The following is a 14,185-nucleotide window of genomic DNA, read 5'->3' as shown; positions in this document are numbered from 1 at the left end:
ATATATATATATATATATATATATATATATACATATATATTTAGATATGGATACGAATATAGATATAGATATAGATATAGATACGGCTCCCTATTGAAATGTCAGCACTCAAAGTGCCAAGTGCTGACAAGCTGAAAAAAACAAGACTGAAACTACAGAAGAAGAGAGAACCTCAAGCATTGCTCTTCTCCATTAAACTTCTTTTTTTTGCAGGTAGGCAAGCCCCCTGCACCCCCCCCCCATTTGTCTCCCCACACCCTAAATCTATATATACCAACTCCAAGATCGCCATACATTTTCTCCAATGGCCATGCCAGACTTGGCATATGTAAGCCCTTTTTTCAGCCAGTCTCCGTGTTACAGGGCTCACTCATGTAGGTCCTGATTTTTCAAATGGTTACCTATAGAAATGCATATAAAAACACAAGCTCACACACACAAACACTCACATGCACACACACATATCATTATCTGTGTTTGGCACAACAAAAAAAAAAGCGATCACCATGATAATAAATAAAATAGTATGAACATACTTTTTACTCATAGACTCGTACTAGGCTAACTGCCCTTGCGAGCCATTTTAAGCCTAGCCAATTATCCCTTGTGAGACTCAAACCCTGCACTTTGTGTTTGTAAGGCAAACACCTTCACCATTAGGCCACTACTGAAAGTAAAAGACACCAAATCCCTAATCAGCAAACCCATTACAAAACTCCTGCCTAACACTTAAGTAAAACAAAAGACTACATTTTTTTGCAAGGGACAATCCCCCCTGCACCTCCCCTGAGGGGGCTGTAATCCTCAATACCCTTGCTTCTTTATATAGAAAACAACTCCTAGATCATCCATCAGGGAATGTGCATGTTCTCACTCTCCACTGTAATGTGATCATTCAAAAGAACAGCATCCTATAAGCACACAAATTCCCATACATACTTACTGTATATGCAGACCTCTCAAAACAGCAACTGCATTCACTCATACAATACTCAAATAATACCACACAGTAAGCATTTATTCACATATTACTGACATGACCAGCATTTAATAAAATTAAGTAAATGCTGACAAAGCCACTACCAAATGAATGCTAATAATACTTCACTTAGAATCTTTCATGTCATGGCTCAACTTGACACCTTCTGCACACAAGCAGAACTTCACCAAGAGTTAATTACAAAATGTCCCTCCACAACAAAATATACAGGACAACTATTGTTTTACCATTCTCAGTTTTCACAAACTTGTAGTCAACCAATACAATATACCCATAGGTAGACAGCTATCTTGATGATAGATAGAAAATATATTTTTTTCTGTTGCCTATCTCTACAACCCCCTATATTTACCTTTTCTGCCCTAAGTTGAATATGAAAGCTATCACAAATTTCAAATCCTCCTCTTTATGTAATCACTCCATTCAAACTCCATGGCCATAACTACTGGGGCACATCCTAGTGTAACCAAATCTTTGGGTGGGTCCTGTCTTTCCAGATGCCAGATGGAATGAGTTGCTCAGCTGTACAGGCAGTAGTGCCCAGCAACTGTTGTGGCTAGGAAAAGGACTGCCATACTGTAGTCAGCTGAATAAGGAGTGTTGTGGTGATAGTTGTTCCTAACTGGATACGCTGGCACAAGCACATTGTGTATGGATGCACAACAGAGTAATGCCACGGGACGTCCTGCCTCCATGGTGATGTGTACTCCATTTGATCCCCTTCCATGCAGCTTCTTGGCAGATGCTGAGCACCTGAATTCCCAGCCTCAATCAGAATCATGCAAAAGTAAGACTCGCCAACAGGATTTTGCCCTCCTTCCCACCTCCCATGGGAGAGGTAAGCAGGCTTTAGCACCTGGTCATTGAACTTCTCTTCAGGCCAGCTCCTCCAGTCTCTGGGCACTAATCAAACTCAGGTCATCTGGGTTATATACAGGCTTTATCCCTATTCACCACAGACCTGGTGGTGTGAACATTGGCTCTAGATAATGGTCACTGTTGGTGTGACACCTCAACCCCATGTACAAAAATGGGAGAAAATGGGGGTTCGATGCTGATGCCACAGAGGAGAATGACTTGTACTGTAATTGAATTTTTTTTATTAATTTAATAAATACATGCTTTTGCATCCACCAAAAATGCTTTAAATCCAAATAATTTTGTTGCTTCTAACCCGAAAGACTATCCCGCACAGTTATCTTCACAGACGTACCTGAAAACTCTCAGTACTTTATTTAATAATGTAGTATCATAAGAAATATTAAATTCTGAATCCTAAAGTCTTGTAAATACTGAAAATTACCACTATAATGGGCAATGTTAGTCTTAGGCCATTTAGACCTATTTGGCCCAGTAGGGCCCTGCTTCCTCAGGGGGCTACACACTAAGCTATACAGGGTCCTTGTGCATTACATGAGTCAGAGATTTGCCTAAGAGATACTACAGCAAAATGCAATTTGTTTTCCTAGTCTTGCTCCTTTGGTAGTAGTAATAAGTCTCCTTAGTGAAGAGAACATTTCTCATCATGCATTGCACTAGTGACTAACTAGCATTATTAGTAACAAGATCTATTGTACAATTCACAGTGTTAGTTGCTCATGCTCCCATAGTAGTCAGTTGTTGTTGCTGCCGAGTGTTCAACACGTTTTTTAACCCAAAACTGTTTGGATTAGCCATCTAGTTTTTGTCTACTGCTCCAGTTACTGTCTCGTAAGATAATATGACCAAGTTTAATTTGAAGACTAATAGAGAAGTACTGTTTCCATCTGCTCCTGTTGCTGATATGGGGTTTACGGCTGGTTGATAATGAATATAGTTATAAGAAATAACTGTAAAACAGTGAGTGTGAGACAGCATGAACACAAACATAGTAAGTTTAATAATAATAATAGTAATAATAATAGATACAGTGATGTGAGGAAACATCTGATTACTATGATTTCAATCGAATGTTACCATTTCAACAGTATACCAGAGCAGTTACAGACAGGAGCAGAATAAAATCAGAGAAGTAAAGCAAGAGGTGTGTGTGTGTGTGTGTGTGTGTGTGTGTGTGTGTGTGTGTGTGTGTGTGTGTGTGGTTGAGTGCTGGAAGGCAGATGTGGACTTAAAAATTATTTATTTCTGAAAGTGGAAAAATGGCAACAGAAACAGGTTGACTCGTAAATGTAGACAAGTTGTATTGTAGTTTCAGAGTCATACACAAAATAGGGGGCTGACAGTAACAACATTAGGAAATGGTTGGACTAAATTGGACAGGAGTTTGGGGAGTATATTATCAAAAGTGAAACAAACTGTGGAGTTTTATGATCTCTCTTCATCCATGTGGGTTTTCTTAAGACATGCTAATTTCCTTCCACATGCCAAAAACATGTTGCTTAGTGACCACTGTAAATGATACCTGCATGCAGTCCTTATTGTTGCCCTTGTGACCTGTGAAATGTCAGAAAAAATATGCATGCATTAGTCCACTTAACCAGTTTAGCAAATAAATGAAAAATAAACTTTCAGAAATAGTTCTAAGTAAGGCAGTGTGAGATGCCTGAGATTATTACTGCTATGACTACTGAGCATTTCAAGGAAGTTTAACAGCTTTATGTGTTTTTTGGAAACACGTTGACTGTAACAAGGCATGAAAATTAACTGGATACGGATCTCACACCATTCACAGCAAGTGCAGCAAATGACTGGATGTCCATGAAGGAAGAAAGGACCAACAGGAGATGAGAATGTGTGATGTCCCCACTCTGGGCCAGTAATCAAGGAGCCTGAATCGTTATCACTGGCACTGGACAGGGACATACCCTTGGAACAAAAATGATTACACCCAGTATTACCAGATGCAGCTCTCTGCATCAAGCACAGTTCCCCTAAAGAGCACACAGGGAACACACTCAGTCTAGGGTCTGAATTGTTCTATCTGTCTCCCTCCGGGTGCCCAGTTAGACTCCCCACTGGTATAGCTACAGAGTTGAAACCTCAGCTGAGTGTCCAAGCCAAGTTCTCCACCACTCTCTCTCTGTGAAACCAGTGCTTTGTGCCCCTGCTCCAAGCAGCTGACACACACACAATCTTTGAGATTTGATTTTCACACACACACCTGGGAAATGCTGGCACAGATTTACTAGCTATGCCCCCTTCTGCCCAGACTATAAGGTAGTTACACTGCCACCAGACACTCCAAAGCCAGCTACACTAAGGCTCTTGCAAGGTTACCCAATTATACTGAGTGAAATTAATATTAATACAAATGGTAATGTTGACCAAACAGCAAGGCTTTCAGGAGTGGCCACAGTGCCACCAAATAAATATAAACACTCACAAAGGTTAAACTATTATCTAAAGGACCAGCCACAATGAAAGTCTAAATATATTTAATAATAAAAGAACAAGAAAATATTAAATATCTATTTACAGTAAACACCAGAGTTTCAATTACAGGAAATATTAAAAATAACACAGATGGACAGGTTCACACAGTTACAGAAAAACAATAGTTAACTAATCTCACTATATTTTCCTGACTGATCTAAAGATTTATTATTCCTAGGTTATTTACTGGAGCAAGGCAAGATGAAGTAGGTGAAGGACCCTTCCTTGTCAGGTTACAAAAACAGACTGCCCTGAGACTTCAGACTCTCCTAGTATGAAAATATCATTTTTAGTGATGGATTACAGAATGACATCACATACATCTGGTCATCTGACTTACGGTTCCCATGCTACCCCCTCTTGGCTATAAGCTGTCAAGATTTAGCACATATGTGTCAATAATACACACACACACACACAAACACACACACACACACACACACACACACACACACACACACACACACACACAGCCTTGCTAAAACCTGCTGTAGCTCCTAGAAGTCAAAAAACAATTTCAAACCTCCGTCCTTCCAGAGTAGCAATTAGTTCACCTCCAAAGACAATGCAGAAAATTTACTAGCACAGACTCTTTGTCTCTGGCTGCATTGAGAACTGTAAGATACAATCTTTATGGCCTAGGCCTAGTAATTTAATTTCTGAACATTTTTCAAAGTTAGCTGCAGTTGGACTGTGATTAACCTCTTCTCTACCAGTATCCTCTGTTAAAATATATACATTTAATTTGGTTACAATACAGTCAGGACCCACTGTTTATACATTTTCAACACAAGCAACATTACAAATACATTTTCAACACAAGCATCTGTACAAATCAGTTTGATATACAAATGGCATGTAATTCTTTACAAAATTCCAGCTAGCTCTCCTGGCATATGTTACACATCTACTGTCTTACTTCTCCTGGCATAGCTGGCAATACCTCACATTGCCACAGAATGTATGATGGAGGTTAGAAATTTTTGATTATCTTTTTGGGCCTCAAATCTTCCTACAACCATTAGGTACAGCCCCACTGAATCATTTGTCCCATGCATCCTGGCATCAAAGGACATTGGAAGTGGTAGGAGAGAACTGGGGACTGTGATGAGACAGAATATTTTACCAGGTTTCATGTTTCAAAATGAGCTTGCTTCCTAGTAGCGTGATTTGCTAATGTTATGTACAGTAGCTCACCGATACGCTAGATTGTGTAGGGTACTTAACTTACCAATCTATATATTTTTTTATTTTAAGTTCATTAACCAAGGTACCTCACTGATTCACCTAGACCATTTTCAGGCTCTTAGTGTGCCAGAAATAAAACTAAAGAAGCAACAGACGTTAATCGATATCACGGTAATAGTGGTAAATAAACAGCAAGCAAGCAGAGACGTATGAATCAGGATAATAGGCAGCATCAGTGAACATAATTATAAATAGATGTGATGCAACATTTAACTGAATAAAACAGGTAAGAAGGATAGCTGTAGACTGTCTTCACGTCATATAGTATTATGTTTGTATAGAGAAAATAATACATAAAGAACAACGCATTTGCAATATGTACAATCTTTTATCATGAGATGTGAAGGAGAGTAAGGTGTGAGTCAAATTAGAGGAAGAAAGGAAAGGAAAGGAGTAGAGGGAGATAAAAAAGGGAAAAAAAACAGTAAATAAAGTGTATGTATGGAAGAGACAAGGGAAAGTATCTAGTTATCTCCTAGATAGGTTAAAATAGGTGTAGATGACACCTCAGGTATTTGGAAACATATTTACTGGGAAGCTAGGGTGCACCCACCTGATGAAGCACTAAGAAGACATAGCCCCTAAGTGGCCCATCACCCTGTCACACAGGCCTCTTATAGTGTGCCTGAGTGAGTTAAGCAGACTCAGAGAAAATCTACAGGAGATCTGATCTGGGAATAATCCAGGAGTCCAACATTATATATCTGTTTTAACGTATCTTATGACAAACTATAAGGAAATAAGTAAACATATTGTTTTATTTTTAATACACAATAATGGCATATAGTCATGATCCCTAGTCTAAAATAGTCTTAAATCCAAGAAGCCTGCAGGTGGAAGGAGGAGTGGGGTGGTAAATGGATCAACCACGAGCCCTCACCAAAAAGGTCCAATTGCAAAGACTGGCCCTGATTATGTATCTAACCCTTAAAATGTATTTATAGGCGTTTAACTTTCTCAGTTTTCAGTATTTTATCTTAAGCCTCACAATATATCTATTTTTGGTACTTATGTATTATTGCAACCACGCTATCTCGCCAGCCTGTTATTTGTGTTTTCGCAACCACGCATTTTCCCCAGCATGTTATTTGTATTATTGAGAAAGGAGTCATTGTTGTTTTGCAGTTGATTTAACAGTGCTTAAGTGGGACTGTCTGTGATATATTCTCACTGGTACAATATTTATTTAAATGAGATCACAACCACGCTTTCTCGCCAGGGTTTTATTTTTTACGTAAGTGCAGTTATTATAAACTGTAAAAGCTGTACACACGTTCCTCAGAAACGGATCTGTAGCAATACATGGCAACTCAGTATTTCAGTATTTCACAAAGGATTTATCAGTTTATTTATTATTATTTATCAGTTCAGTTTATCAGAGGCTGGTATTGGGCAGAGAGTACCGAAGGAATGGTTAGATTGGGACTCTGCTGTGGCTGGCATTGGTCTGGGGTGAGGAACTTGTCACAAAATATCGACCTGGGCACCAAATTAATGAGCTATAACTCTATGCAGCACAGTACAATATAATACATTTGCCAATGAGAATCTACTTCAGGTTGGCTATAGCTGTGTAAATCTGGAATATTTAATATATACAACTTTTTATGCTATGAGGGTTTTTGTTTTTATGATTATTCCTCATTAGGCTGCGTACACTGTGCAGCATGGAAAGAGTTGATAATACTAATAACGGACTGGTGAGAAACCGTGGTTGCGATAATACATAAGTACCCTATTTTTTCTTCTTCAAAGCACCCTTTTTAAAGAGTTAGCTGAAAAAGGAATTTTGTGTTTATGATCCATTTTACTAGCTAAAAAATCAAGTTGAAGCCAGATCACAGACTCAAGAAGTCTTTCATTTGTAAATACTGACCTAATACTTGATTTAAAGGCAGGCCTTGCAAAGCAGAATACTTGAGTGGGACTTTCTCAGTTAGAACACACAAAAAGGCATCTTATGTATCATCTTAGACATGTGGTGCCTATGGCTTATCTCTGCAACAAGCCTAATGTGAAATATGCACAGGTAATTATTTTGAGTGGACAAATAGGTTGATATGTGACATGAAAGATTATAGCTTTTATTTGTTTATCACTAACAGGAAGTTTACAACTAAATAATCTACTTTAACAAATGCTTATTATTAACTCTTTACATTTATCAGACCTTAAAATAAACTAAGGTTTAACAAAAGCCTTTTATTCTCTTAGGTTCCAGCTCAGCTAGTCAGACAAAACACAGTCCTATATTACACCTACATCTATGAACATATTCAGGAATATCTTAAAACAAATTATCAATACACCCTTTCTCACTTCTTTTCCTTTATTGTCCTCACCATCTAGACACACACACACACACACACACACACACACACACACACACACACACACACACACACACACACACACACACACACACACTCACACACACACACATGTAAAAGCAAATTCTCTTGTCTGTTTATATAATTATTCATACCAATCATTTCAAAGCAAATTAACATTTGCTGCTAAGCACTTCAGTGACAGCATACAGAAAATTCAGTGTCATTGTATTTTAGGCTACTGATTCTATACATTTCATCCAAAATGTTTATCTCTGCTACACACATTGTTCTTCCCTCATCTTTACTTCTGACATTTAAAGCCCCTACCACAGAAAAGTCATTGCAAGCATAAAACCAAACAGCCCTTACTTATGTCGGATGCAGAGTGATATTCAGACTATCCTTTTAGGTGATCTCTTTTCTTTATGAATGCAGTTTAGCTTAGTGCATGCTGTTACTGCACACAAGACTTTCCAGATCGGATGTTTTATTTCACACTGACATGTCCGACATTTCCTGTTAGTCCTGTCTTAATTTCTTTCTAGGAGGTTTTGAGGGAGGGGTTTAAACTGTGTCATGTGCTACAAAAATATTTAAAATATTAACCCTTTCATGAAAGGAAGGAAACAAAATGATACCCTTCCCTACTTAAAACAAATGCTACTGTACAACAGATAAACTATACAGTTTGCAAATCAATATAAAATAAACACTAACACCTGCACACAAAAGAATAAATGATGGCAAACAATCACAGCTAGTTAACTCTAAGCAGAGTAATGTAAATAAATGCAAATTAAAAGAGGGACAGATCTGTAAAATAATCACGAACAAAAATTGAATTGCATGTTAGGAGAATTTGGGTTAATCTAATATTTTTTGTTTCCCTTTTCCACTGCAACACAACATGCTTTATTCAGACTGGAAATCTGGGGCTTTTGTCAGTGTAGCCTTTTCTGTATAGTTACCCTGTTCTGCCTATTCCATACCCTAAATCTTTTATAGTTTCATAGGTTAGTACTAGGCTAACTGCCCTTATGGGCCATTTTTTTAAGCCTAGCCAATTACCCTGTTGTCAGAATAAAACCCTGCACCTTGTGTTTCTAAGGAAAGCACATTAATCATTACGCCAACCTCCCATCCCTTTAGGCTTTTTATCACATTAGAAAAAAGAGTTTCACAGCATTTCTGCAATAAGTAAGCAGTATATGTTAGTGTAATGAACGAGATACTGAGAGTCTGGGGAACCCAGCATGGAACACTGAGGATATCAACAACCTGAGTTTACTATTACAGTGAATAAGTAACTATGGTCCTTGGTTTTACCACTACAAAACAGGGTCTGAGATAGCACGGACAGCTAAACTTTTGCATTGTTCCTTTTAAAGCAGAAGCATGAGAATTGCACTTAAGTTTAGAACTGGGGCCAGTATCTGTAGTTGTTCAGTGAAGCACAGCTATTTTGCCTACTTCAAAATTCATGGCCTCAAGCTGTGTCAGTTTCTAAACATCCAGAATCCTTTAATCTGCTCCTTAAGGCTCTCCCACAGTCGGCACGCATGCACTAACATGTTTAATTAGGCAGATTATCAAAGGAGAGACTACTGTCCACCTGTGTCCCAAGGTCTCTTATCACACTTTCGATGTTAAGTAGACTACCACCTATGTGGTAGTTCATGGGTACAGAGTTTTGGCATTGTGCTTCAGGCCATGGCGTTGACACCAGGCGTCTGTCACAGTGAGGCCCTGTTGTAGGATGTCCACATCGTTAGGAGTTTCAGTTATGGCTCCTAGTTTGCAGTCATCTGTGAACTTCATTAGCCAAAGACTTTCTGTGTTAGCCTGTACTTCAGAGAAGTAGATACTAAACAGGACAGGACCCAGGACTGAACCCTGTGGTACTCCACTTGTCACTGGTCTGAAGTCGGATTTGGAGTTTGCTACTTTCACAGTGTGGGTTTTGTCAGTGAGCAAGTTGGCAACCCATCTTGTGACATAGGGATTTATACCTAGTTTAGTGAGTTTATCTATAATTCCAGAATGGGGAATGGTGTCGAAAGCCTTGGTGAGATCTAGATAGGCTGTGTGAACCACCTTACCCTCGTCTATGGCTTTGGTGACTGCTTCACAGAAGTCTATCAGGTTTAGGAGACATGATCTGCCTTTTACAAACCTGAACTGGGTGGGGTCCAGAGTTTGGAGATTACCAGTGTCTTTGTTTATAAGTTCCATGATGATATGTTCCATGGCCTTGCAGACCAGGCTCGTAAGGCTAATGGGGCGGTAGTTCCCGGAGTCTTTGGTGGCTCCCCCTTTGTGGAGTGGGATAACCATCGCTGTGCGCCATTCAGTGGGCACAAAGCCTGAGGTGAGGCTATGACTGAACATGGTACTTAGGTGGTGTGCCAGTTCGTTCCGTAGTTCATGTAGAACACAGCCTGGGATGTTGTCAGGTCCCAGGTCCCATGGATGCTGTGTTCTTGGCTTTGGAGAGTGTGTTTTGTATCTGTGCAGCCGTGATTACAGGAACTTTGAATTCTTCTAGTATACAGATGGGCCCTTTAGGGGATGAGAAGGGGGTAAAGTTAGCACTGAACCTATCTGCCAGGATGTTGGCAATATCAGTTGGTTTTGTATCTTTAGTGTCATTGTGCTGTAACTCAGAGCAGATTTGAGTGTTGTCATTGAGATTCTTGACATATATAGAATGCTTTGTAGTTGTCTTTAGAATCAGTGGCAATTTTGTTTTCGTAACTAGCTTTGGAGGATTTTATGAGGGATCTCAGCTTCTTACTGAGGCTGGCCAGGGAGTTCCTCCAGTCATGGGATTTTACTCTTTTTTCAACAGTTTCTTTCTTTCTTCTGTTGTAGAGTTTGTTTATGGCATGGGACCACCTGATTGGCTTCCTTTTTTTGGAGGATAGCATCTTGGTTCTGTCAGGGATTGCACGATCCATGCACTCATGTAAGTGCTTATAAAGTGCATTTGTGTAGGATTCAGCAGTCATACCTTTATTGTCAGTCTGCATGGCTGTCATGAAGTTTGCCACTTCTGTCTTAAGAAGCGTGAAGTTGGCTTTGGAGAAATTTTTTACGGTGGTTTCCCTAATGGGGGTTGGATGTCTAGGGTGATAAGCTTGTGGTCAGATCTGACCAATGAGGAATTGACCTCTGGTGTGGAACATCAGTCACCCATGTTGGTAATGACCAGGTCTAGGATACTGCTGCCCCTGGTGGGGGTGTGGATAAGCTGCTCTAAGGCATTGGGATTTATGAATTCCAGAAAACGTTGAGCAAAAGAGTTAGTACATGAGTAGTTTTCCCAGATAATGGTGGGTAGTTGAAATCACCCATCATTAGGGTGTTGGGTTGTACCCTAATATTTTCCAGTGTGTCAAGAAATGAGGAGTGGGAATCCAGAGACATGCTGGGGGATCTGTAGCAAGCTATAATTTGGATTGTGGTCTTGCCCAAAGTTAGTTGCACTTGGATAATCTGGATGCATTGTGCTGAGCAACTAGCCTGGAGGTGTGGATATCCTTAATGAATATGGACACACCTCCGCCTTTAGTGTTTCGGTCCAGGTTAAGTGGACGAAAGGTGTGGTATGAATTATAGCATGGTAATGTAGGCATGCTCTCTGGAACCTTGAACCAGGTCTCTGTCACTGCACAAATATCGATGTTCTCCATTTTAAGGAGTGCCTCGAGTGAGTGCATTTTGAGGTTTAGACTTCTAGCATTGAGTAGCATTATCCACAGATTTTGCTTGCTTGTACCTGTTATGGTGATGAATTTGTCATTTGAACCTTGCCTAAAAAAGGCACTACAGGGGTGGCAAGAGCCTTAGCCAGTATCCAGAATCACAAGAGCGACAGGTGCAGGCCATCTCTGGCAAAGCATCATGGTCGGCCAATCATGTCATCCCAGGCAGACAGATACTGGATCCCCTTAGAATGACACCAGAAGCTTACCCAATTGTTGAAGTCAATCATTTTGTCCTTGTAGTGTGGTATCATTCTGGGTAATGGCAAGATGCTCCTCAGGGTTAGGGTCATACCTGCCTGGGCTACAAGATCAGAGAGCTCCTCCATGTCTCTTTTCATGTAGTCCAGGGAGGTATATCTCAGGTCATTCACACCAACATGGGCAATGACAGAGTCATATTTGTACTTGTTGTGGAGTAAACTGAGTGCATGCATTATGTGGCATATCCTGGCACCCAACAGGCAGCTGACAGTAACTTTCTCCTTGTTTAGCCTGGTGAGTGGAACTTCAGTGTGCCTGATTATAGAGTCACCTATGACTAGAGTGTTGAGTACATTGTTAGGTGTTATGGGCTGTGGTTGAGTGGCACACTGAGTTTGTAGGCTATGTGTCATTTGGGTTGTGTTGGGGGGTGGAGGTTGCTTGCGTTTCTGCTTTGGAGGTCTCTGTTGCTTGGGCAGATTTTTATTGAGAGCCTCCATGAATGTAGGTGTGTGTTTTGTGTTTCTATGTGTGTGCTTTGGTGGTGTAGCTTTTGAGGGACTATGTGATGAGTGTGGTATGGTGCAAGTGTTTACCTTCTCCTCTTGACTGTCTAGTCCAGTCTTGGGTGAAGAAAGCTTTGCATTCAGTTTGGCTATATAAGTGCATCTCTCACAGGTTGTAGTGTTGGGTGGTAGGAGGAAAGGGTTGGCTGTGTAAATGAGGCAATTGCTGCATTGCCCCAAGATGCCCAGACTAATCAGGTAGACAGGAGTAATCACCAGGAGCTGACCCTTAGACATGCCTGGATACATGCTTATTTATTAAGTACTAAAAACTGTTTTCCTCTAGACAAGTGAGGAAAGTTGAGTGCTGTAGTAATTTGTAGCTTATTTAGTGCTTACGAGTTCTGAACAAGTGCTGAGCTCAAAGAAACAGATTTGAGTGCAAAAACTAAAAAAACTGGCTAGTTCTAAAGGAAAATTTGAAGAGCAGACTTTATGGCGCTGGGAATAGTTTAACCATAACTAAGCAGCGATGAATAAAGTGTATTTTTTTAAATATAACAGTAGCAAATGAGCAAACTGATTTAAACACCTTAACCAATTAACCAATAAAAAGCCAAAAAACTGAGTCCTGTTCCAGCAGTCTTCAGTCAGACAAGTTCTAACTGCACACTCCTGCCACTAGGGTGCAGGGGAAACTTCTCCAAAAAAAGGATTAGTGCTCAAGTTATACAAACAAAGCTAGATTCAGCAGGTCTGAATCTAGTCTATGCCACAGCAAATGAGGCATACCAATTTCAGAAAGAAACAGTTGAAAAATAAGCAGGCAAAATAAGCCTTTAACCAAAAACTCCCAGCTCAGGAGGGCAGAATGTACCCTCTCCTCCCACAAGAGTGCAAACCACACCTTCTTAATGTAAAATAACTGGCCCAAAGCCCAAGTGCTTAAACCAGAACTAATACACTTTTAGAATAACAGACAGTAAGCCTTCATTCAGCAACTCCCAACTTAGAAGCATGTAAGCTACCTGTCCTGCCACAACAGTGCAGACCACAAACCTTCTTAATGTAAAACAACTGGTCTGAAGCCCAAGTGCTTAAACCAAAGGCTTAGAATAACAGTTACAGTTTAATCAGACTACTAACAAGCAGTAATAAATGTAGCAGAATAAATGCAATTAAGTACTTTTAAGAACAGGCAGCAAAAGCAAAATAAAATAATAAAGTAGGAATAAACACAAATACAGTAAAAGCAGATGAAAAAGTGCAATTTTTTATATAACAATAGAAAACGAGCAAACTGATTTAAACAAATTACCCAATTAACCAGTAAAAAAGCTCAAAACTGAGCCCTGTTCCAGCAGTCTTCAATCAGACAAGTTCTAACTGCACACTCCTGCCACTAGGGTGCAGGGGACCCTTCTCCAAAAAAAGATGGCCTGGATTAGTGCTTAAGTTATACAAACAAAGCTAGATTCAGCAGCCCTGAATCTAGTCTATGCTACAGAAAACAAGGCGCACCAATTTCAGAAAGAAACAGTTCAAATAAGCAGGCACAATAAGCTTTTAACAAGAAATGCCAGGCTCAGAATGGCAGAATCTTGCCTCTCCTCCCACAAGAGTGCAGACCACAAACCTTGTTAATGTAAAATAACTGGACTGAAGCCCAAGTGCTTAAGCCAGAAGTAATACACAGTTGGAATAACAGACACTGAGCCTTCAATCAGCAATTCCCAACTTAGAAGGATGTAAGCTACC

The 14,185-nt window shown here is 39.9% G+C and overlaps 1 protein-coding gene across 1 annotated transcript in view; it reads right to left on the bottom strand.

The window, feature by feature from the left end:
• The window catches only part of INPP1 (inositol polyphosphate-1-phosphatase), a 298,246-nt gene extending 289,744 nt beyond the window's left edge, over positions 1 to 8,502 (bottom strand). The window contains exon 1 of the mRNA XM_044083668.1: positions 8,323 to 8,502. The gene's annotated coding sequence lies outside the window, so the exon portion shown is untranslated. The remainder of the gene's footprint in view (positions 1 to 8,322) is intronic.
• Between the last annotated feature and the right edge of the window lie 5,683 nt (positions 8,503 to 14,185).

Source organism: Protopterus annectens, chromosome 9.part0 (assembly GCF_019279795.1).
Source record: "Protopterus annectens isolate FY-2018-M chromosome 9.part0, PAN1.0, whole genome shotgun sequence".
Classification (NCBI taxonomy): Eukaryota; Metazoa; Chordata; order Ceratodontiformes; family Protopteridae; genus Protopterus; species Protopterus annectens.
This window is presented reverse-complemented; position numbering and strand designations above follow the sequence as displayed.